This window comes from Rhipicephalus sanguineus, unplaced genomic scaffold (genome assembly GCF_013339695.2).
Source record: "Rhipicephalus sanguineus isolate Rsan-2018 unplaced genomic scaffold, BIME_Rsan_1.4 Seq254, whole genome shotgun sequence".
NCBI lineage: Eukaryota > Metazoa > Arthropoda > Arachnida > Ixodida > Ixodidae > Rhipicephalus > Rhipicephalus sanguineus.
The window spans coordinates 292,968-316,231 of record NW_023614877.1 but is presented as its reverse complement, the minus strand read 5'-3'; the positions used below and the strand labels follow the sequence as shown (position 1 = coordinate 316,231).

Here is a 23,264-nt window from a genome sequence, read left to right as displayed (position 1 = left end):
GACGGCGCCGTCATCATCCTGAGGTCTGAGTCGATAACACTAACCTCAGACAAAGCACTCTCGCCCCACGCGACGCCAGGGAACCACGCATTGAATGTGATAGAAGAGCAGGTGACCGTTCCGCCGTGCTCCAGCGTCATTATTTCCGTCGGCACTGAAAAACCTGCGAACCTTGAAGGCGTCATCGAGGGCGATCAGCACCTACTCCTGAACCGTCAAACTTGCGTCGCACGAAGTATAGCCGAGCTGCGTGACGGTAAAGCAAAGGTAGTACTTACAAACTTCAGCCACGAATATAGGCACCTCAACATTGGTACGACGGTTGCCTACATCGACGAATGTGTAGCCGCCAGCGATGCTTTCGCCCTCTTCGATGCTGCCGAACCTGCTTCGACGAATAGAGGTCCCGAGCAGGATTTTGACGTCAACCCGAGCCTTCTGAAGGTCAAGCAAGACCAGCTCAAAACCCTTGTCCTGCAATACAAGGACTGTTTCCCGTCATCATTGTGGGTCCGACAAACGCCCCTTGCTAAGCACCGCATTATAACAGAAGAAAATTCTCGACCAGTCCGTCAGAGCCCCTACAGAGTTTCGACTCGAGAGCGCGACGCGATAAAGAAACAACTCGTTGAGATGCTACGCAACAACATCATCCAGCTGTCCAAGTGTCCGTGGGCGGCACCCGTGGTGTTAGTGAAGAAGAAGGATGGGACACTGCGCTTCTGTGTTGATTATCGGCGCCTGAACAAAATCACGAAGACGGATGTGTACCCCCTACCACGGATAGACGACACCCTGGATCGATTTCACAACGCAACATACTTTTCGTCGATGGACCTCAAGACCGGCTATTGGCAGATCGAAGTAGACGAAAGAGACCGAGAAAAGACCGCTTTTATAACACCCGACGGCCGCTTTGAGTTCAAGGTGATGCCTTTCGGTCTTTGCTCGGCACCTGCGACGTTCCAGCGCGTCATGGACACCGTACTGGCCAGATTGAAGTGGCAGACGTGCCTTGTGTATTTCGATGACGTCGTCATGTTTTCCTTGACCTTCGGCGAGCACCTCCGGCAGCTTGAGGCAGTACTTCAAGCAATCAAGACCTCTGGACTGACCCTGAAGCCAGAAAAGTGCCGATTCGCGTACGACGAGCTTTTGTTTCTGGGTCATGTGATCAGCAAGTCTGGAGTGCGCCCAGACCCGTGGAAAACAGCTGCCATCGCCGACTTTGCGCCACTCACCGACAAGAAGGCCGTGCGCCGATTTCTCGACTTATGCGCTTATTACAGACGCTTCGTCAAAAACTTTTCACGGATCGCCGAACCACTGACGCTTCTCACGAAGACTAACGTGGAATTCAGGTAGAAAACGGAGCAACTGCAAGCATTTGAGGAACTTAAACGACGCCTGCAGACGCCACCCATACTTGCGCATTTCGACGATTGTGCCGATACGGAAATACACACCGACGCAAGCAGCGTAGGACTCGGTGCCGTCCTTGTGCAAAAGACTGACGGGCTTGAAAGGTTTATCAGTTATGCTAGCCGGTCACTATCCAAGGCAGAAGCCAACTTTTCCACAACAGAAAGGGAATGCCTTGCCATCATCTGGGCTACGTCAAAATTTCGCCCCTACCTCTATGGCAGGCCCTTCAAAGTTGTCAGTGACCATCACGCCTTATCTTAGCTAGCTAACTTGAAGGACCCTTCAGGTCGTCTCGCACGATGGAGTCTGAGGCTTCAAGAATTCGACATTACCGTCGTGTACAAGTCCGGACGAAAACACTCTGACACCGACTGCCTGTCTCGTGCCCCCATCGACGCACCGCCGCAAGACGACGACGATGACTGCTTCCTCGGAACTATAAGTGCCGACGACTTCGCCGAAAGGCAACGAGCCAATGTGGAACTGGGGGGGGCCTTCTGGAGTACCTCGAGTGCAAGACCGCCGTTGTTCCGAAGGTATTCAGGCGAGGACTGCCGTCGTTTTTCTTATGGAACGGCGTTCTCCTGAAGAACTTCTCGCCACTTCGAACCGACTACCTTCTCGCCGTGCCCTCATCATTGCGACCAGAAGTCCTCCAGGCCCTACACGACGACCCGACGGCTGGACACATCGGTGTTTCCCGCACGCTCGCCAGAATACAGGAAAAATACAACTGGCCATGCCTTGCTGCCGACGTCGCCCACTACATTAAGACTTGCCGAGATTGCCAGCGACGGAAGACACCACCGACTAGGCCAGCGGGACTTCTGCAGCCAATCGGACTACCTCACCGGCCGTTCCAGCAAATTGGGATGGACCTACTGGGGCCGTTCTCGACATCGACTTCCGGCAACAAGTGGATCGTCGTAGCAACTGACTACCTCACCCGCTACGCCGAGACAAAGGCCTTGCCCAAAGGCAGTGCCGATGAGGTAGCCAAGTTCTTCGTGAAGAATGTTGTCTTGCGTCATGGCGCCTCAGAGGTCCTCATCACAGACAGAGGTACCGCCTTTACTGCGGACCTAACTCAGGCAATCTTCAAATACAGCGAGACGAGCCACTGTCGCACCACCGCCTACCACCCGCAGACCAATGGCCTCACGCAACGTCTATTTATTCATTTATTCACAAAACCCCCACAGGCTCCAGCAAGAGTATTGTGTGAGGGGGGGATTATACATTGTATAAGATCACATAAGTGGAAGCAAAAAACTATACATGTTATGCCACATAAAGCTATGAAACAACGTTATATAATTGTTAGCGAGAACAAGCGTGACATACAACTAATAAACAAAATGCAGAGATACTCATTTGTAAGGATTACATCACTTGACAACAACAAATTATACAATAGTTAGAGAAGAGCATGTATATGATTTAATCGAAGGTAGAAGCCACTAGTCATGAAAAAATGGTGGTTACTTCGTGACGAAACAATATAGGGTCATCAATGTTGACAACGTTATCGGGAAGACCATTCCATAATTCAAGTGCTACTGGCAATGCTGATGAGTTGAATGCGTTAGTGCGTCCGAAAATGCGTTTGAAGGAACGGTTATTGTGCAAACGGCGGGACGTTCGTGTCGGTTTGGAAAGAGGGAGGGTGGTTATGTGTTTACCGGATGCTATTTTATGAAATAAGCAAATCAAAGCGATCTTTCGGCGGGAATCTAATGAAGGCAATGACAGCGAAGATTTAATGTGAGTGATGCTGGCATGTCGGCTGTAATTTTTAGCAATGAAGCGCACGGCGCGGTTTTGTACACGTTCAAGGACGTCGATTAGGTAGGCCTGATGAGGTGACCAAATTGATGAGGCAAATTCAAGTTGAGGACGAACGAATGCTAGATATGCGAGTGATTTGGTCGATGTTGGAGCGTCGTTAAGATTTCGTTTAGGGTAGCCGAGAGTGCGAGATGCCTGTGCTGAAATTTTATCTATATGTGTGATCCATGACAGTGTGGGTGATAGATGCACGCCAAGGTATTTGTAAGATGATGTGCGTGTTACATGACAGTTATTAAGGGTATAGTTAAAGAGGGAAAACGATTTCTTGCGAGTGAAGGTCATTAGCTTACACTTATCGGTATTGAGTGACATTTGCCGGCGTGAGCACCAATTAGTTATGAGATCTAGGTCTTCTTGGAGAGCTAGATGATCTGATGATGAAGTTATCTTACGATAGATTACGCAATCGTCAGCGAAGAGTCGTATATTAGAGGAGATATGAGATGGTAGATCATTAATGTAAATTAAAAATAACAAGGGACCCAAAACGCTACCCTGGGGGACACCCGAGGTTACATCAGTTAGAAGAGATGAGAAAGAGTTAGTAACGGTATACTGCTTACGGAATGAAAGAAAGTTTCTGAGCCAGGATAGTGTTAAGGAATCTAGATTTAATGAGGACAGTTTAGATATTAGACGACAATGCGGGACACGATCAAAAGCTTTAGAGAAATCGATAACCGATGGTCTAAATAAGACCATCGTCGACATGCTGGCCATGTACGTCGACGCTGAGCACAAGACATGGGACACCGTCCTTCCGTACGTGACCTTCGCTTACAACACGGCCGTCCAAGAAACAACGCAGATGAGACCGTACAAGTTGGTCTACGGAAGGAGCCCGGCGACGACGCTCGACGCACTGCTACCCAATGTCACCGACGAAGAAAACCTCGACGCCGCCGCTTACTTACAACGTGCCGAAGAAGCTCAACAGCTCGCCTGCCTGCGCATCAAGACCGAGCAGTACACTGACATATCTTAAAGCAAAATGGCGCACTGCGGGAACAAGGACATAAGAAGGGAGGAACCGACGACACAAAGCGCACACTTGCAACTGAAGGTTTATTGAAAAAGCACACATAAATACGTTACAAAAAAGGCACGTGGTGCAATTTACTTCGCCGAAACAAAACAAAACAAGATGGATATCCCCTTAACAGATCATGGAGGCGCATGCGTCTATACAAAAAGGAAGTTCGAAGAAAACCGGACAAAAGAAAAAGGAAAATTCAGACTGCGTGGGGGGGGGAGAGGAGGGCAGACAAGTTTAATGCAGTGTGTTGATTAAATATGAATACTCTGTCTCTGTTATGGCGATAGAAGGGTGGCTAACGCATCTATCCCCGCATCTCTTTATGTGAAAAGCTTCAATTAGTTCGCACATGGTTTTATCTCGATGCCTAGATAGAACCATCGCGTCAACGAAAAAAGGTGAGCATCCGCACGTGGTGCAGTGCTGGGACAAGTGGGCACCCTCCCTTGACGACACGGCTCTGTTGTGCTCCTGGAGGCGAATATTTAAGCAACGGCCAGTTTGGCCAACGTATACGCGACCACATGACAGTGGTATCAGGTACACGACACATGTGGCGCATTGAACGAAAGGCGAGGTGTGTTTAACCTGGCACTTCTTATTTTCTATGCACTTCGCTTTTGCTGCTATCCTTCTGTCTATTTGACCTCATACATTACTGAGTTTGTTTGGAGCCGAAAAAACAACCTTCTGTTCCAAACAACCAGGATTGACGAACACGGGAAAATCATCTACATATCTAACAATCTGTTGCTGCCGCTCCCAAATTTTCATTAATTTTTTTGTCAATTCTGCCCAGATAAATGCTACTGAGGACAGGGGCAACTTTAGGTTGTTTGGAACAGAAGGTTTCTGATGTTTTGAAACTGTTTAAAGAATTCGGTCGCAGGGTTAAGTTTCACTGTAGAACTACCGAAAGACAAAGAATTACAGTTTTTAGATTTAAGGCTGATGGCTGGGGGTAACCAGGTATGCTGGTCGTACTTTCCCCGTTCAAAGAAGCCGATAGTGAACTTTAATTCAGGACATTCGAAAATTGTGAACATGGGGATTGCAGCGTCTTGCTTGCGAGCAGCGCTAACCAAAACGTGTCCTGACAAGATAACATGCAGTTTCGGCCACCAACTACAAAGGCTAAAAGAAGCTGGTTTCCCGCAGACAGTCACACGCAAAGTGACCCAGAAGCTATTAAAATGCGTGAAATCAGGTTGGGAGGCACAAGAAAAAGCAAATGGAAAGCTGCGCACGTCGAAACCCGCAGTGATTCCGTACATTCATAAATGTCCCATGGTTTAAAAAACGTGGCCAATCGTTTCGATGTACAAGTTGTTTTTTCGGCTCCAAACAAACTCAATAATGTATGAGGTAAAATAGACAGAAGGATAGCAGCAAAAGCAAAGTGCATAGAAAATAAGAAGCGCCAGGTTAAACACACCTCGCCTTTCGTTCAATGCGCAACATGTGTCGTGTACCTGATACCACTGTCATGTGGTCGTGTATAAGTTGGCCAAACTGGCCGTTGCTTAAATATTCACCTCCAGGAGCACAACAGAGCCGTGTCGTCAAGGGAGGGTGCCCACTTGTCCCAGCACTGCACCACGTGCGGATGCTCACCTTTTTTCGTTGACGCGATGGTTCTATCTAGGCATCGAGATAAAACCACGTGCGAACTAATTGATGCTTTTCACATAAAGAGATGCGGGGATAGATGCGTTAGCCACCCATCTATCGCCATAACAGAGACAGAGTATTCATATTTGATCAACACACTGCATTAAACTTGTCTGCCCTCCTCTCCCTCCCCCTCTCCCCCCCCACGCAGTTTGAATTTTCTTTTTTCTTTTGTCCGGTTTTCTTCGAACTTCCTTTTTGTATAGACGCATGCGCCTTCATGATCTGTTAAGGGGATATCCATCTTGTTTTGTTTTGTTTCGGCGAGGTAAATTGCACCACGTGCCTTTTTTGTAACGTATTTATGTGTGCTCTTTCAATAAACCTTCAGTTGCAAGTGTGCGCTTTGTGTTGTGGGTTCCTCCCTTCTTATGTCCTTGTTCCCGCAGTGCGCTATTTTGCTTTAGGATATGAACCGTTACCAACTAGCCCAAATGGCTGTTTTGGTACACCGACAGCCGTCGCTACAATCTTCGACGAAGCTTTGTGGAATACCAGCCCGGCGACCGTGTTTGGGTCTGGACGCCGATACGCCGACGTGGGCTTAGCGAAAAACCCCTTCGGCGATACTTCGGACCATACAAGGTTCTTTGACGTCTCGGCGCTCTTGAATACGAGGTCATCCCAGATGGCATTACGAACTCTCAGTGACGCCGCGCACGACCTGATGTCGTCCATGTCGTGCGCCTTAAGCCGTTTTTTGCGCGTTAGCGAACCTGGAGACTCTACTTTGTTATTGTAATTTATGTATGCACTTGTTTTTTTTTGTCTCTTTGTTCTTTCACAAGCATCAGGACAATGCTTTTTCAGAGGGGGGCAATGCCACGCCCACTTCTTGTTTTATTTTGATGTATTTGGGTTTGACCAGCAAGGATGGTTATCAATGCTCGACGCTGTCCGCGAAGCAGTGTTCGAGAAGCTTCGCGATTGTAGTAGATCTTCTTGTCAAGATTGCGCGCCGCACGCGAATGTTCCAGCTTTGTCAGGAGATAACGCCGCCACCAGCGATATCGCTGGAAAGTTCGATAGCGCCTGTATAAAAGCAGACGCGCTTGACCGCTTGTCAGTTGATCGACGGTCGGCGCTCTGTTCGCCGCTATCAGTGTATTGCTGTAGTTTGACTTTTCAGTTTCCCGGCCACAAGTTCGGCCAAATAAAGAGTTTCATCTTGACCACGCCAGCTGTTGTCTTCGTCGACGTCACGACCCCGTCACAATATTCTTTTTGCTTCCTCTCAAAGTTTTCATTATGTGCTGACTGAAAGAATCACAACTAAGACAGGACAGAGGTAAACGGGACAACTTTCAACTGTTTTACTTCATGCATTGTTCACACACACACACGCACACACACACACACACACACACACACACACACACACACACACACACACACACACACACACACACACACACACACACACACACACACACACACACACACACACACACACACACACACACACACACACACACATATCGTTAAATGTATCAGCTGTGACTGAATGCATTTTTTTCCTTCTGCATTCCTATGTGTACGCACCTGAAAATGCACATAATCATGCGAAATACTTTCACTTTTTTTTCCAGCTGCTGCGGTGGCCTACGGACGCTATTTTATAGTTATTGCAGCAGTCTCTATAGGTTGTATTGTACTAACTAATTTTTAGTGTACTATTCAATTTTTGTTTTATTTTCTCATTTATGAATTTTAGTATGTTTTACCTTAATACGTCTTCCTCCTGCAATGATTTCAAATGGGATTAGCAGTATTGTTGAATAAATAAATATATCTCGTGATGCAGCAGTTAACCTGACCTTTAGTAGGCCCCAAAGACACGGCGAAGCGACCGCACGCGAGGCACATATCAGTCCAGCTGAGTTCCCACAACCGATGATGAAGAAGAACACACCTCATGATGAACAAGTATGAATAACGAAGATGTGTCTATTGAACGTCCACACTAATTTCCACCCACACGTGAGCAGTCATTTTGGTCACAGATTAAAGGAGCACCGACATCAAATTACTCATGTCAAGGTTTTTGCATCTCGGAGTAGTTATTGAGCCCCTAGTAGCGATTCGCGACCCAAAGTGCAGCTGAGGGACAAATAACTATCTCTTTTATTGATTTAAATCAGCAGTATCTAGCACAATTTAATACAGCTGGCAAGCCCGCCATTTTTAGCGCCGGCAGCGCTTCCTCGCGGCCACCTCCAGACTGCGCCCCAGCTGACTGCTTGTCTACAGAAAGGAGTGATGTGAGGCTCAGCTGCTCAGCTAACATTTCGTTTGCTAGGCACACATGTTCAGTCATGCCTTGTCTCCAGCATCGTCGTTGTCACCGTCAAAAGTGTCGACTAGTGTTGAAGACGACATTCTGAAACTTGGAATCGCCGCGATTCGTGACGTCGCGAATCATTTTCGCTTCAAGCCTTTGCAAAATAGTGATTCAAAAATATACGCCGTTCCAAGCAGTAATGAGGAGGTGCTTGGGGACGCACGCTTGGGCCATGCTCGCTGGTGTGTCTCAATTAGCTATATTAGAGAATTTTAGCGTGCCCGGCATTCTGGTATATGCAGAGGGGTCTATGGAATATCGGTATAGCGAATGTGCACCAGCGGAGAAATAAAATACGTTATGTTTCTACAATAACAATTCTGTGCTTACGAAGTTCTTTGCGCCGCCGCCAGATGGCCCTACCTCTCCGGCCTCTCACAGTTACGGCTGAAGCAAACCGGTATTACGCTAGCACAAAGATGTCTAAGGACGAACTAAAATTCACTATTAACGCTATCTGTGTGTTGCTTGTTAGTGATGATATTTATCTATACACTACTCCACTTGGATAGCTTGTGGTCGCGTCGGTGTGTACCTCACGTGTAATGAAATGACACACTCATTCTGCTTTTTCCGCGCTTCCAACAACACAATTTTAACTGTAGCTGACAACAGTGCCCCGACATGCTGACTGATGAACACGTCGAATCATGCTCTTTCCTTTCGCCTGTCTTTTCTTGGTGGTTTGCGTCTTGTAATTTCATGAAATCATTCAAAGCGGCACGATGAAGGTCGATCAGGTATGAAGAGTGAGAACATTTCCAGGCGTCGGCGCCATGATAAAAACACTCGAATCTTCGACGTCTTCACTACTAGCGCATTGTCACTCGGGATGGTATGCTCCACACCGAACACGTCACAGTAGTGTCGATGTCGCAGGTTGCTGAAAGCCCCTTTGAGCTTTCGTACGAGCTTTGGCCTCGAAATAAAATAACTTGGAGGTGACGGATGCCATTCAAACTTGGTCAAAAGTACTTACGCATATCGGGCAATTGAACGAAGGACACCTCTCGAGCTTGAAATTTTATGTCACTGCCCCTACAAAGCGTAGAAGAACGTCTTCTGAAAGGCTTCATTCGAGATACGTGGACAATCTGGGCTGAGGGGCAGCGGTGGTCCCTTGGAAGAAGAACAGGTGCCATGCAATAATTGACGGGGGATGTCTGCTCCAAGACAGTGTAGGGGCCAATGAAGCGGAATTGAAACTTGTTGAACAAGCCAGGAGTGCGAATGGGTGTTCAAAGCGCCACCTCATCACTATTGCTGAAGGACACGACACGATGAGATGCATCACAGTCGAGCTTGCGGTCCTGTTGCTTTGCTTCGGTGTTGATGCAGGCGAGCTGGTGACAATCAAGCAGGCGAGACACGAATTCTTCACTGGAGGGTGGAGACGCTTTATTGGGTGCAGAAAAGAAAGAGACGTCAAGAAAAGAAGAGGGTAAGCGACCATGGACAAGGTAGAATGGCGAGTAACCAGTTGTATGCTGTACGGACTTGTTGTATGCAAAAGTGCGAAATGACAAAATTGCATCCCAGTTCCTGTGGACAGGTTAGATGTACATGGCTATCATGTCTGACAGCGTGCGATCAAAGCGCTCAGTCAGTCCGTTCATTTGAGGATGGTAACTGGTGGTTGTTTTGTGGGTGGTTCCGGAGGCCTTGAGCACTTCGTCGACGAGTTGTGAACGAAATGCCTTTCCATGGTCACTTAGGATGACACGAGGAGTACCGTGACGAAGGAATAAGGCTCGGAGTATAAAGTCAGCAACTCCAGAAGTTCAGGCAGAAGTCTCGGAAGCCATTTCGACGTAGCGTGTCAGATGGTCGACGGCTGTAGCTATCCATCGATTACCGGTGAGAGTCATAGGAAGCTGGCTGTACAGATCGACGCCAACTACCTCAAATGGTTCCATCGGACACGGGAGTGGTTTCAATTGTCCACTTTGAGCTGATGTCGGGAGCTTTCGACGCTGACAATGTATATAGAGTATAAGGCCCACATCAGAGTGATAAGGAAACAGGAGCCTTGCCTGTACATCATCAGCCTTTCGCATTTTCACCACCAAATCAACTTCTTCAGAAGGTGAAGGGATCGATGGCATACTGACGCACTTTTCATCACCCAGAAAAGCCATGATAGCTGTTTCACAAACTAATCTCTCTCTGTTGTCTTCTACGCGTTTTTGTGATTTTTGTTTTAGCAAGTTCAGGTGCCATTCCTCTCTGTGAAGGTGCATGACCAGTGAAGCTGTGTAGCAGATGGATTTATTTTACTTATTTGTTTATTTAACATTTTATTTACTTGTTTGCTTATTTATTTGTTAATAAATTCTATTAACTTTTTTCTGTTTATATTTTTAGCTGACGAGTGGAAAGTAGTGGAGTTTGCACAATTTCTGTGGCACATACCCGTTCTTGATGATGATAGTTTTTGCTTACATAGGACAGCCGGATTTTCCCTTCGTCTTGAATTTTGGCCTACGAAACCTGTACCTACCCTGACCTTTCACAGGCTCAGAGGAACCTGTGAAAGGTCAGGGTAGGCTCCCTGACAGGTTTCACAGGCTCCTCTGAGCCTGTGAGCATGAATTATAAGCCTTCAGTGTGGTCGTGGTAGTCTCCAAAATCACGTGGTCTTTCACGCTGCTGTCACGTGGATGTCTCGCTGCTCCATGACAAATGAGATGTGAATGATGTGCGCCCATGCTGACTTTATTCATTCCAGAATGCAGTGCAAGATTTGTTACCTGAATTGAGAAATTATGTAAATTAATGAGGGAAATGGGATTGGTGTGTGTTTGTTCAACTGGGCCTGTAGCAATGGCGAGGCCATTTGGAAGTGATTTTCAACGCATGGCTTGCCTTGTCTTAGTGCTCTCTGGAAGCACTGAGTTTGCATTTAGGAGTTTCTCTGATCTACTTGGGATCGGTAACTGGCTTAAGTTTTGGAATTTGATAGGGATGCTGATGTTCCAGAATGTGGGCACAGTGACTGATGGAGAAATGTTAAATGTACACAAATTTTTCTGCCATGTATTGAAAACACAAGTGATTACATAATGCCACTTTTTATCAAGAAAAAGAAAATTCTTTAAAGCCAAACTTGAGTTTTCACATTGTGTCCTTTCAGGCAGCACGTGGAAAACTGCAGCCAGAATGCGGAGCAAACAAAGTGTCGCATTTGTTCTGCATTCTGTACTACATTGACTGATGACTCTAGTGTTCACGCAGGTCAGCCCTGATGGAGGTGAGTGTGCTGTGTGATGTGCTGAGCATTGCCCGCCAGAAGCACTACCTTGTGCTGGATCCAGTCTCCCAGGAACCACCTGAGCATCGACCAGTGGCCGTGTTGGTCGCCAAAAAGAAGGTGTGTGCTCACCTGCTGAATTTCTGGGGCATTAACAAATGCACATCTTAGTGCTCTTGCATATGTTTACTCAATATTAAAGTGAATCTTTTTTTCACAAAACTTTACTACAGCCAAGTGCACATATATCGAACTCACATTAAAATGGGAATTAGGTCAATACATTGTATAATTCATTATGCAACTTTTAAGGATTTAACAGTGTAAACAATGCATCACATAAAAAGCTGCCCTGTCCCTGGGTTTTAGAGCGCAACCCGAAAATCAGTGTGCAGTTCTAACTAGCCCAAGAAACAGCACCCTTAAAATATGTATGGTGTTTGCTGCTTTATTGTCTCATGCACTGTCAGTGCCATGTGTCGTTCAAGAGCTCTGTCCTTCTGCATCCAGAGTAAAGGCTCATTCGTATCTGTGTCTAACGCAGGTCGCACAACCGAAGAACGAATCAAATCACATTCTTGTGTTGCTTTGGCGCAGCTTAGTATGAGCATGAAAGAAAGGGACATTAGCGAGGAAGGAAAAAGGACAGGATGAGTGCTAAACTTTCAACTGATCTTATTGCATACACATTATATGGCTCACTTGTGCACACGTGGCACAAGACTCGGGACAAAAAAGCTGTAAAAAAAGGCACTCTTGCACCAGTGGTGCCAAGCCTGAAGGAAGCCTTTTCTGTTTCTCTTTGGTCTTTCTTTCCTCCTTTCTTTCTTTCTTATTTTCTTTTTTCTCTCTTATTTCGGTTTATTTCGATTTTTCTTCCTATTTTATCCCTTTCTCTCTTTCTATTCTCGCTTGCTTCCTTTTATTTTAACATTTTTATACGGGGTTTTGCCTGCGTTACGCCAAGCGACGACAGCATACTACAGCCGGGGCCCCTGACGTGCTTGCACAATTCAAGCCTTGAAGCCTTGCACAGTTCAGATGTTTTGACGCCTGGCACGGTTCTACGCTTCTGCCACGCAATATTACATGCGTAAAGGAGACTCCTTCCACTACATAACATTCGTATAGTGTTTTTTTCCAAAGTATACTTTCAAGCAATAGTGTGGCTCTGTGGTAGAACACCTGCTTGCCACGAGGATGACCTAGGTTTGATTCTCACACGGACCGAAGTTTTTTATTATTTATTATTACGATAGCAATTATATGGACAGTCTCGGCTGGATTTCGCCATCTCCGTCATGCACCGTATATGTATAAGTATGTATATTGTGGGCATTTATTATGCACATCTTCTTCATGTGTACGTTATCACCATCATGATGCATTTGGTTATGCATCCTCATCTTCGTCGTGTATCATCATCATCAGTGTGGGTTGATCGTGCCTGTTCGCTGCCGGGTCTTCGGGCCAAATAAACGTCTGCCCTACCAAGACCTCATACGTGGTGGAGGTTGCTTCTGGATCCCCCGTCCTCTACTCGTCCGCTCTACCTCCTGGAGCTTCGCTCAGGTCGCCGTTTGCGCCAGCTGTGCAGCAATATGTCACAGCACGAGCAGGTCGCTGCTGCTGCCGTCCCCACTCTGGCACCGCAAGCCATGCCTTCACACGTCGTAAACAGCCCCCAGCGCGAACCTCATCTCTTCGCTGGTCTGCGCGGAGAAGATGTGGAGGACTGGCTGGACGATTTCGAGCGTGTCAGTTCTGCTAATCGGTGGGACGACACGTACAACCTAACTCACGTCTCCTTCTACCTTACCGGTGTGGCGAAGACGTGGTTCTTCAACCACCTGATTGACATCCCCGACTGGGCTACGTTCAAAGAACAGCTGCGCCAAGTCTTTGGCACACCGGCCGTTCGGTCGGCTCTCGCCAAGAAAACACTCGAGGCTCGGAAACAACATCACGGCGAGTCGTACACGTCCTACATCGAGGATGTTCTTGCGCTCTGCCGACGTGTCAATCCATCAATGTCAGAGTCGGACAGGGTGCGCCACATTCTCAAGGGCATTACAACTGTCGCATTCAATGCTCTTGCCATCAAGAATCCGGCTACCGTTGCTGAAGTTGTGACAACGTGTCAGCGCCTCGACGAACTCGAGTCTGTTCGCCTCCCACCGGACAGTGACGAAACACGGTCTACAACGGACGCAGACCTACGAGGCATGATAAGGGCACTGATACGTGACGAATTGCGATCCATGGGATTCTCAGTGCCTACACTGTGTCCCAGTCAGCCTTCCGGCACGGCCTTGCGTGATGTCATCAGGGAGGAGCTAGCGTCCTTGACTCACTCGGCGCACATTCAACCCGCTGCGTCTCGCCTCCTACCAACATTCGCGCAAGTTGCTGCCACACCTCTAGGGAACGCCAACTCGACGTTGCAGCCATCAACATACGCGTCGGTTGCTGCCGCGCCCCCTGCGAGCTTCCCGTCACCGCCGGCTGAGCCCTCCTCTGCCCATCTCACTGCGCTATCACCCGGTGCCCCAAACCCTGCCTACTACCCGCCTTGGCGATCATCTCGCCCTACGTGCTACTATTGCGGCTATCGCGGCCACATCTCACGCTTTTGCCGCAAGCGCCAGCAAGATGAGCGTCGAGGATACGACATGTGCGAGCGTGACTTCCCCGGATGAACCTTTTACCAAGGCCGCCGTTATTCGTCACCTCCGCGTCGATCACCATCTCCGCCCGCATCGAGTGAAGTGCGCAATAGTTATCGGCCAACCAGACGCCGTTCACCTTCGCCCTTCCGTCGCTCCTCGTCTCCGCTTCGGCCTGCCTCCCTCACCTCTGACCACCGTCCGGAAAACTAAGCGATGCAGTTTTTGGAGGAAAAACTGCATTCACACACAGGACTGAAATTCCTCCAGCACGCCCTTGCAATATGATTTCTGTAATAGTTGAAGGAGTGCACGTCGATGCCTTGGTGGACACTGGTGCTACGTTTTCTGTTCTTCGTGCTGATTTGTGTGCCCGTCTCAGGAAAGTGATGACGCCTTACGATGGACCTACACTGGTTGCAGCCCAGGGGAACACAATTCGCCCTTCCGCTCTGTGTACTGCCCGCGTACTAATCGATGACATTCTTCATCACATAGAGTTCGCTGTGCTGTACCCGTGCTCTCACCAACTCATTTTAGGATGGGATTTTCTGTCGTCTGCTTCCGCGGCTATTTGTTGTGGCCAACGTGTCGTCCACCTTACCGGCACAGACTACGCGCTCGGCGACGACATCTACAAGCCACTTCGCCTCGTCGCTGCTACAGATACCGAGCTGCCACCACGTGAACAGCAAATCGTAACGGTTGTGTCCAACGACATCGACTCTGGTGACGTATTGGTCACCCCGTCACCCCGCTGCCTTAGTAAAGGCATAGCTCTTGCATCGGGTGTCGTTCGCTTCCACAATGGTTCAGCTCTCGTCGCCGCCACGAACGCAACATCGGAAAAGATTTTACTTCCGCGGGGCACCACGGTAGCCTGCGTTGCCGATCCGGAGCCTGTATGCGTCGTGCCCCTTACGCCTGTCTGCTCCAAAGGCCACTCTACTGCTGATCGTACTTCTTCCTCCGCCCTTACAGCAGTCATCAGCAGTGACTTGACAGATTCGCAGAAGCAGCAGCTGGTTGCTTTGTTGAACAAGCACGCAACCTCTTTCGATGCCTATTCGTCCACCTTGGGCCAAACTACCGCTGCAGCACATCGCATTCAGACCGACGGAACATCGATTGTGCACCGCCGCCCGTACCGCGTGTCTCTAGCCGAGCGAAAAATCATCGAAGAAAACGTAGCCGACATGCTGCAACGGGACATAATCCGCCCCTCAGCCAGCCCTTGGTCGTCTCCCGTTGTTCTGGTGCGGAAAAAGGATGGTTCCGTACGCTTTTGCGTCGATTACCGGGCGCTCAATAAGATCACTAGGAAGGACGTATACCCTATGCCACGGATTGACGACGCCCTTGATTCCCTACAAGGCGCGGAATACTTTTCGAGCCTCGACTTGCGTTCCGGCTACTGGCAAATCCCCATGCACGAAGATGACAAAGAAAAAACAGCGTTTGCCACTCCGGACGGCCTATATGAGTTCAACGTGATGCCTTTCGGGCTATGCAACGCGACTTTTGAGCGTATGATTGACACCGTGCTGCGTGGCCTGACTTGCCTGTGCTACCTAGATGACATTGTTGTCTTTTCATCAACGTTCTCTCAACACCTGCAACGCTTGGATGAAGTTCTGACGTGCCTTGCGGGCGCTGGTCTTCAAATTAACACCAAGAAATGCCATTTCGCCAGCAAGTCCATTAAAGTCCTCGGTCATGTCGTGAGCAAGGACGGAATACGCCCTGACCCCGACAAAACCGCTGCGGTGCTTCGCTTTCCTCGCCCTGAGAAACCTAAAGACTTGCGAAGTTTCCTTGGCCTCGCGTCTTACTTTCGTCGATTTATACGAAACTTTGCCTCCATAGCTGCACCACTACACAAGCTACTTGTCTCCGGTACGCCCTTTGAGTGGTCTCAGGAGTGTGAATCGGCTTTTGACATGTTGAAGGATGCCCTCACGACCGATCCTGTTCTTTCCCATTTTGACGAGGCTGCTCCGACTCTCCTGCACACAGACGCTAGCGGCCGCGGTTTAGGCGCCGTTCTTCTGCAGCGCGACAACTCTTCGCGAGAGCGAGTCGTTGCATACGCCAGCCGCGTACTCTCTCCAGCCGAGAGGAACTACACGATCACCGAGCAGGAATGTCTGGCCGTCATCTGGTCGGTGCAGAAGTTTCGTCCCTATCTGCACGGCCGTCATTTTACTATTGTTACTGACCACCACGCGTTATGTTGGCTTTCCACACTCAAGAACTTATCGGGACGCCTCGGTCGCTGGATTCTGCGTCTTCAGGAGTATGAGTTCGATATCATCTACAAGTGTGGCAAAAAACATCAAGACGCCGACGCTCTTTCTCGCTGCCCGCTACCTACGGCCCCGCTCGGCGCTTCCGCAACCGCCTCGCATACCAAACACTGCGAGCCCACTTTTACATCGGTCCCCTCTCTGGCCTCTATAGACCACCTGCCTCCGGACAACGACCAAGAATTTGCCTCTCGCCAGCTAGCTGACCCGTACTGTCGACGGATCATGGGCCATCTCTCTGGAACTTCCTGTCCACTTAACGCGCGGCTACGTCGCCAACTCTCGCAATTTAAGCTCGACAACACCGTGCTGTACCGCCGAATTTACCATCCTGACGGTCAGCGCTGGGTGGCCGTTCTACCTCGCTCTCTCCGCTCTCACGTCCTCACAGCCTTCCACGATGATCCGACTGCAGGTCATCTCGGTTTTCATAAAACCTACGACCGCCTTAGAAGTCGTTTTTACTGGCCTGGCATTACTACTAGCGTAGCCAGGTACGTCGGGTCCTGCACTATCTGTCAGAGTCGAAAACTCCCAACATCTGGTCCTGCCGGTAAACTGCAGCCTCTTCCGTGTCCCGCGACACCATTTGAAGTTGTAGGTGTCGATCTTTTCGGCCCCCTTCCAGTCACTGCCGCCGGCAAACGATGGATCGTGACAGCTGTGGACCATTTGACCCGCTACGCTGAGACATCTTCTGTGGCTACTGGTTCTGCTTCTGAAGTTGCCGATTTCGTTCTCCAAGCCATTATACTCCGCCATGGCGCTCCGCGTGTTCTGATCAGTGACCGTGGAAAGGCTTTCCTCTCTCAACTATTGAACGAACTTCTCCGATCCTCCGGCACCACTCACAAGACCGCTTCCAGCTACCATCCTCAGACTAACGGCCTGACCGAGCGATTTCATCGCACACTTGCCGATATGATCTCCGCCTATATTCAACCAGACCACAAAAACTGGGACGCGATTTTACCATTCGTCACTTTGGCCTATAACACAGCCATTCAGCGGACAACCGGCTATTCACCGTTTTACCTGGTTTACGGACGTTCCCCTACTTCCCTTCTGGACGTTTCTTTCTTTACCTCCAACGTAAATCCGTCGCCATCCTCTGCCGAGGAATACGTTTCACGACTCGCCCAGTGCCGCCAGCGTGCTCGCCTGAATACCGAAGCCAGACAGCAAGACAGGAAGATTGTTTATGATGCAGCGCATCGTGCTGTCTCTTTCCGACCCGGTGACGAGGTCCTGCTCTTGACGCCTCTTCGCACGCCTGGTTTGTGTGAGAAGTTTCAGCCACGGTTTATCGGGCCGTACACAGTTCTGGAACAGACTTCACCTGTGAATTATCGCGTGACGCCACTTGTAACCCCAGCAGACCGCCGTTACCGTACTACCGAGATTGTCCACGTCTCCCGCATCAAGCCCTTCATACGACGTTCCTCCTCTCCTTGACCTCCAGCGGCCAGGCTAGCCGCTTTCACGTGGGGGGAATTAGTGTGGGCATTTATTATGCACATCTTCTTCATGTGTACGTTATCACCATCATGATGCATTTGGTTATGCATCCTCATCTTCGTCGTGTATCATCATCATCAGTGTGGGTTGATCGTGCCTGTTCGCTGCCGGGTCTTCGGGCCAAATAAACGTCTGCCCTACCAAGACCTCATAATATATATATAAAAGCCCGAAAGAAAACTAATTCAGAAAAATGCTTCTGAAGCGCGGAATCGAACCAGGGACCTCTTGCTATGCAGCGAGTAGCGCTAACCACTGCGCCACAAAACGCTTGATCCTCCACGTAGCTAACAACGAGCATTATATACACACCCTTTACCGCTGGACGGACTCAGAGACGGCCGGCGCTTATAAGCATTTCTTCATTACCAGCGAGATGGCGGCTAGGAGCGCGACGGGCGCATTTAAATGTCGTCGGCGAGTTCGCTCGCTTCTTCTTATATTTGCGCAGGGAGAAACCTTGCCTTTCCGCTGTCTGCTCGCGCGGTTTTCTCGTGGTGAAGGGAAGAGGAGTTTCAAGTTTTCACCGTGACTGTCTGCGCTCATGCTACGGAGGTACGAAAGTCACTCGAGCTCAAGGGACGCCGCTAAACGAAACAAACAGAAGATGAGCGCGAACTATCAAGTGTCGCAGCTCGACACTTGAAGGCACGCTAGTTTCCTTCGCTGCTTCGGCCGCCTTTGCAACAGGAGCGCTGTTCAAACTGAGAGTATCCATATGGCGAGCCTCACTTTGTATAGCATTAGTTCTTGCTATCGCATTCATTGCTTTGCCCTTGCGGCTAAACTGTGACTTTTTTATTTGCATCTTTCTTGTTTTTTCAGTCACGAGCAAGATGATTTTTCGCTCACAACGAACGACGCCGACACCGACACAGGAATTTTTGCAAAACGAGGCTCCTTAACGCTATCGCATTAATACTGTCCCTGTGCTATGCTTTGCAAGAGCTGTGATTCTGGAAAACGAGCAGAAATCCAACAGTGTTAGAGAATTGATGGAAACTTTTCTTTATATTAAAATATAGGCTATGTTTGTGTCATTCGACATGTTGTTGCATTTTAATAGACAGATACATTCTTTCTTGAAAGACAGCTATCACTAGACCCATGTTATTCTGTGCCACCCTTTTGGCTCTGCTGTTCATGTGCATGTTTGTCTATTTGTATCTGGGTCTGTCACTAGATATGTTGTAGCTGCTGCATCGCTGTCTCTCTCCCATTTTCACGAACGAAATTTCATGCCACGAACATGTACAGCAAGCACCAACTTGCCCAAAGGTAGTTTTTGTGGAGTGACCAACCCTCTCTAATGCCTTTGTGCCCTTCTGTAGGCACATGGATAAATACCCCGTGCCAGAGGTGCAGACAACAGCAGTTGCAAATACTATTTTTGAAGTTGAGTTGCTTTCTTTTTTGTACGATAAAGGACAATAGTGATGTCAAACAACACAAAAGAGCAGTAAACACAAAAGGTGTTTTAAAAAAAAATCTTTGTAGGTAAGACACTGACTGACTGCATGGTGAAAAAGGGTACGTTCTTCCTGCAGGCCCTGGCAGCTGCGGCAGGTGTGCTGCTCTCGGGGGCCGAATCCTTGCGGGGAGCGGCAGCCGATCCGCTGGCCTGTCCAGCCCCCGGGGTGCAGGGAGTGTGACACAGGCCTTGCCACAGCAGCGCCTGGCCCCCGACTTTCATGCCGAGCTGCTGCACATGCGCCAGAACTGGCGCCTGCGCAAAGTAGGCACCACCATCCTCGGGGACCTGTCCTAACCGCAGTGGTTAGTCTCACTGGCCTATGGGTGTCTTATGCAGGTTCTTTCAATTGAGGCCATGCCTCTGAAAAAAAGAACTATCACACACGAGAAAGATGAAGGAAAAAAATACAACTGAAACAAATAGACTAAAGCTCAGCCTAGGTCACGGAGAAAGAATAGACAGGAGGGGAAACTCGGCTGCTTTCGCGCCGCGATAGTGTCACGCCGGAGAGCGGCGACGAACGTCGTGACAGCGCCACCTACAGAACTGCGGCCGAACTGCCACGCCGGAGCGGCAGACGCGGGAGACGGTGGAGCCCGCTCTTGTCAACTGCTTGCTCGCCGCTGCTCGGTGCTTGAGCGCCGCCCTTGCATTCGGTAACTACTGAAACACGATGCCCGTCGCTACACGAGACGGCAAATGTTACGCATCTTTGATCTAAGCTCGCTGGAGCGCCGTGGCAGAAAGAACACCGACCGCGACAATTTCACGAAGGTGTCCACAATTGTTAGAGTGGTTCGTTTAATTCTTTCACATTCGCATGCTTTAGCAAACTATAATGTGCGTGAAAAAGGTGCGAAGTATGTGCTAATGAAAAAAAAAAAACTTGAGTAACGGAGTTTCTTGCATACCTAAACGAAAAAGCTATTCTCACGTGTTCACGCTCTTCAGGCAAGTGTGTTGTTTGGGAACTTCGAGATAACGGTTCTTCAATGTCGAGCTACAAGAAAGTAATATAAAAGCTGCGAGCCACACTTCATTCTCGACGGAGCTTACCTGCAAGTTTGAATCAGTTTGGAGGTTGTTATTATGTTGCCGAGGACTTCTGACTCGTAACGAGCACTCTCCACCTTCGCTCGTTTGGCGCTGCTTTTATCGGTAATTTAAGGATCTTCCGGCCGTTCATGGTTTCTTTGTTCGGCACAAGTAAGGTGAAACCTCCTAAAAAAAATGCCAGGTGCCACTTTGAAGGAGCCACTTCGGCTGGTCGAGGATACCCGAGCAACCGAGCTTAGCGTAGTATTACACCCGCTGACCATTCTGCTGAGAAAGTTCTTTTCGTCGACGTAGTCGCTTGTTGTCAGTTCTCGATCTCCCTTCCACCCTCTCGGCCATTCTTGCACGCATTCATGGTCAGATGGAGCGTTCAAAGTTCGAACGTTTTCCGCGCAGGACGTATCTTATTGAAAGTTGGGGACGAACCATCTGCGCCCCATTGTCGATTATTAGCAAATGCTTACAATGTTAACACTTACATCGTAGAGTAGCAGCACAGAAACTGGCATACTTGCGAAGTATTGGTTCTCACTGCTCGAAGCGAGTGGCAGGCGTTGCTCTGCTGTTCTGTCGGTTCACGTGTGCCCAAACGTGCTCCAGAAATGTACGTTTTCTTCTGCGCGCAATAGTTCTGAATCGCAGTTATCGACGTTATTGTATGGTGCATGCTAATGAGATAGAAGAAATACAGTAATACCTCGTTACTCGAAGTCGTAAAAAACCGGCAAAATTTCGAGATAAGCGGATTTTCGAGATAAGCAGAGTTTCGGAAATCGCCGGGAAAAATCGAGCTCTTTTCAGAAAAATAACTACAGTCAAACCTCGTTAATACGTACCCGCTTTAAACGTACTAACGGTTAAAACGTAGTTGCGACAAATCCCGACTGAGTCCCATAGAGCCCAATGCATTCGCTGACCGCTTAAGCCGTAGTGGTTCGCCCTATGCCTACCGGTTAGTGCGTACCCGCGTACCGCGATAACTTTTTGTGCCATAAAATTTTACTGTGCGGCTCAACTTCCCGACGCCAGAATGTGCCGCTCTTTGTCCTTTTTGAGAAGTGCGCAGATCAGTCGATCCCCTATTCCGACTTCCGCGCGATTGCGGCGACGGCTTTGCGGTTAAGCATCGGGAAAGAACGAAGGCGAGGTGGCGGCCACCGACGAACGCGCCGACATGACTTATCGCCGACAACCTATCACATAAGTATCTTCACTATCTGCTCGGGCACGCGTGCGGCGCAGCGCTACTTTTAAGCCTACTGCACGCTTTTATTAGGCGACAACCTGAACGCGCTGGGCCGCCGATCGCTGCCGCTTCGTTGTGCGCGGCCGTCTTCAAGGTTGAAGTTGAATTAATGGCACAAATGCTCGGGCAGGACGAAGAACTTCAGCCATGTACGAACTAGCCCGACAGCAAACGCTACTAAGTCGTCATCAGGCGCGCACCGCTGTTGCGTAGTTAGCGTTGCGGGTCGCGGGCGCCGAGAAACCTCGCTGCATTGACGCTATCACACTAAACGCACCTGTACGATACAGCAAGCGTAGCGCGGTTGTAACCATACTGCACGCTTTATTAGGCGACCACCTAACGCGCCTCCGTCCGCTGCCAGGACCGCTAGAGAATCGCGGAGTGCGCATCGCTTGCATGAAGCTCGTCATCGCTGCGTTAACCGAACAAGCTACTCGCCGCATCTGTGCACGATCTGGAGCGAAGTGGGTACGAACAACATTCCCACGATAATGGGCGCGTGCGGCAAGCGGCCACGGCGTGAGCCGAGTAGGCGACGCGCTGCACGCAACTAGCCGTGAGACGATCGGCTCCACGCGGCCGTACCGCGTTTCACGGGAACTGCGTCAGTTTTCGTTTAGTGGCAGATCGCGGTTAGACGCACACACATATACCGCGGAAATCATACCGTCCGTTCTGTCGCTATGTCGGTCACTGCGTTGACCGCGTATCAGGGACCCTGCAATAGTTTCGAAATGCTCTTCGGCGTCGCCACTACGCGTTTCGGGCGGTCGTGCGAGTGTGCCAGGATCTTTTCTCCAGATTGGCAAAAAGAAAGAAAAGGCTTTGCGGTGGGTACTTTAGGCAATATTTGCTGTGGCACTCTATTTATTTGCTGGCGGCGATGGCGTACGCTAGGAGATGCAAATTTGTACTTGGTGTTTAATGCGTACTACCGTTTAGTGTGTAGTTATGCCGCGTTCCCGGCAGGTACGTATTAACGAGGTTTCACTGTACTACTTACCGGCTTTCAGCAGCAGCTTCTAATCTTTCTTCTCGTAAAGGTTTGAGAGAGAAAAAATTCGGCAGATCCCACGTACCGTGGGAATCGATGTTATGCGAAGCATGCGCGGGATGGTGACTGTGGCGTAATTTTTAAATTTGAGAGAAACGTTACGGAATGACGCTAGGGAAATGTGGAAGTGGTATACGCACACTCATATGTTGAAGAGTTGCAATGTATTATATAACCAGTTGTTTGCATTTGCGTAACGATGCTACACTGCTAGTCAGCGATAGTTACATTGTGACGCACCACAGATGCAATCCGAGAGCTCTGCGCGTGCGCGGAAGCGGGGGCGGCAGTATTGTGGCCGTGGATGCCCCCAGTTGTTGCGGTAAGAGATGTGGCGCCGCTCGACGTTGCTTTGGAAGCCTATACT

The 23,264-nt window shown here is 49.2% G+C and overlaps 1 pseudogene; it reads left to right on the top strand.

Moving 5' to 3' along the window:
- Positions 1-11,557: 11,557 nt before the first annotated feature.
- LOC119376859 (mediator of RNA polymerase II transcription subunit 17-like) overlaps positions 11,558-23,264 on the top strand; it is a 258,514-nt pseudogene continuing 246,807 nt past the window's right edge.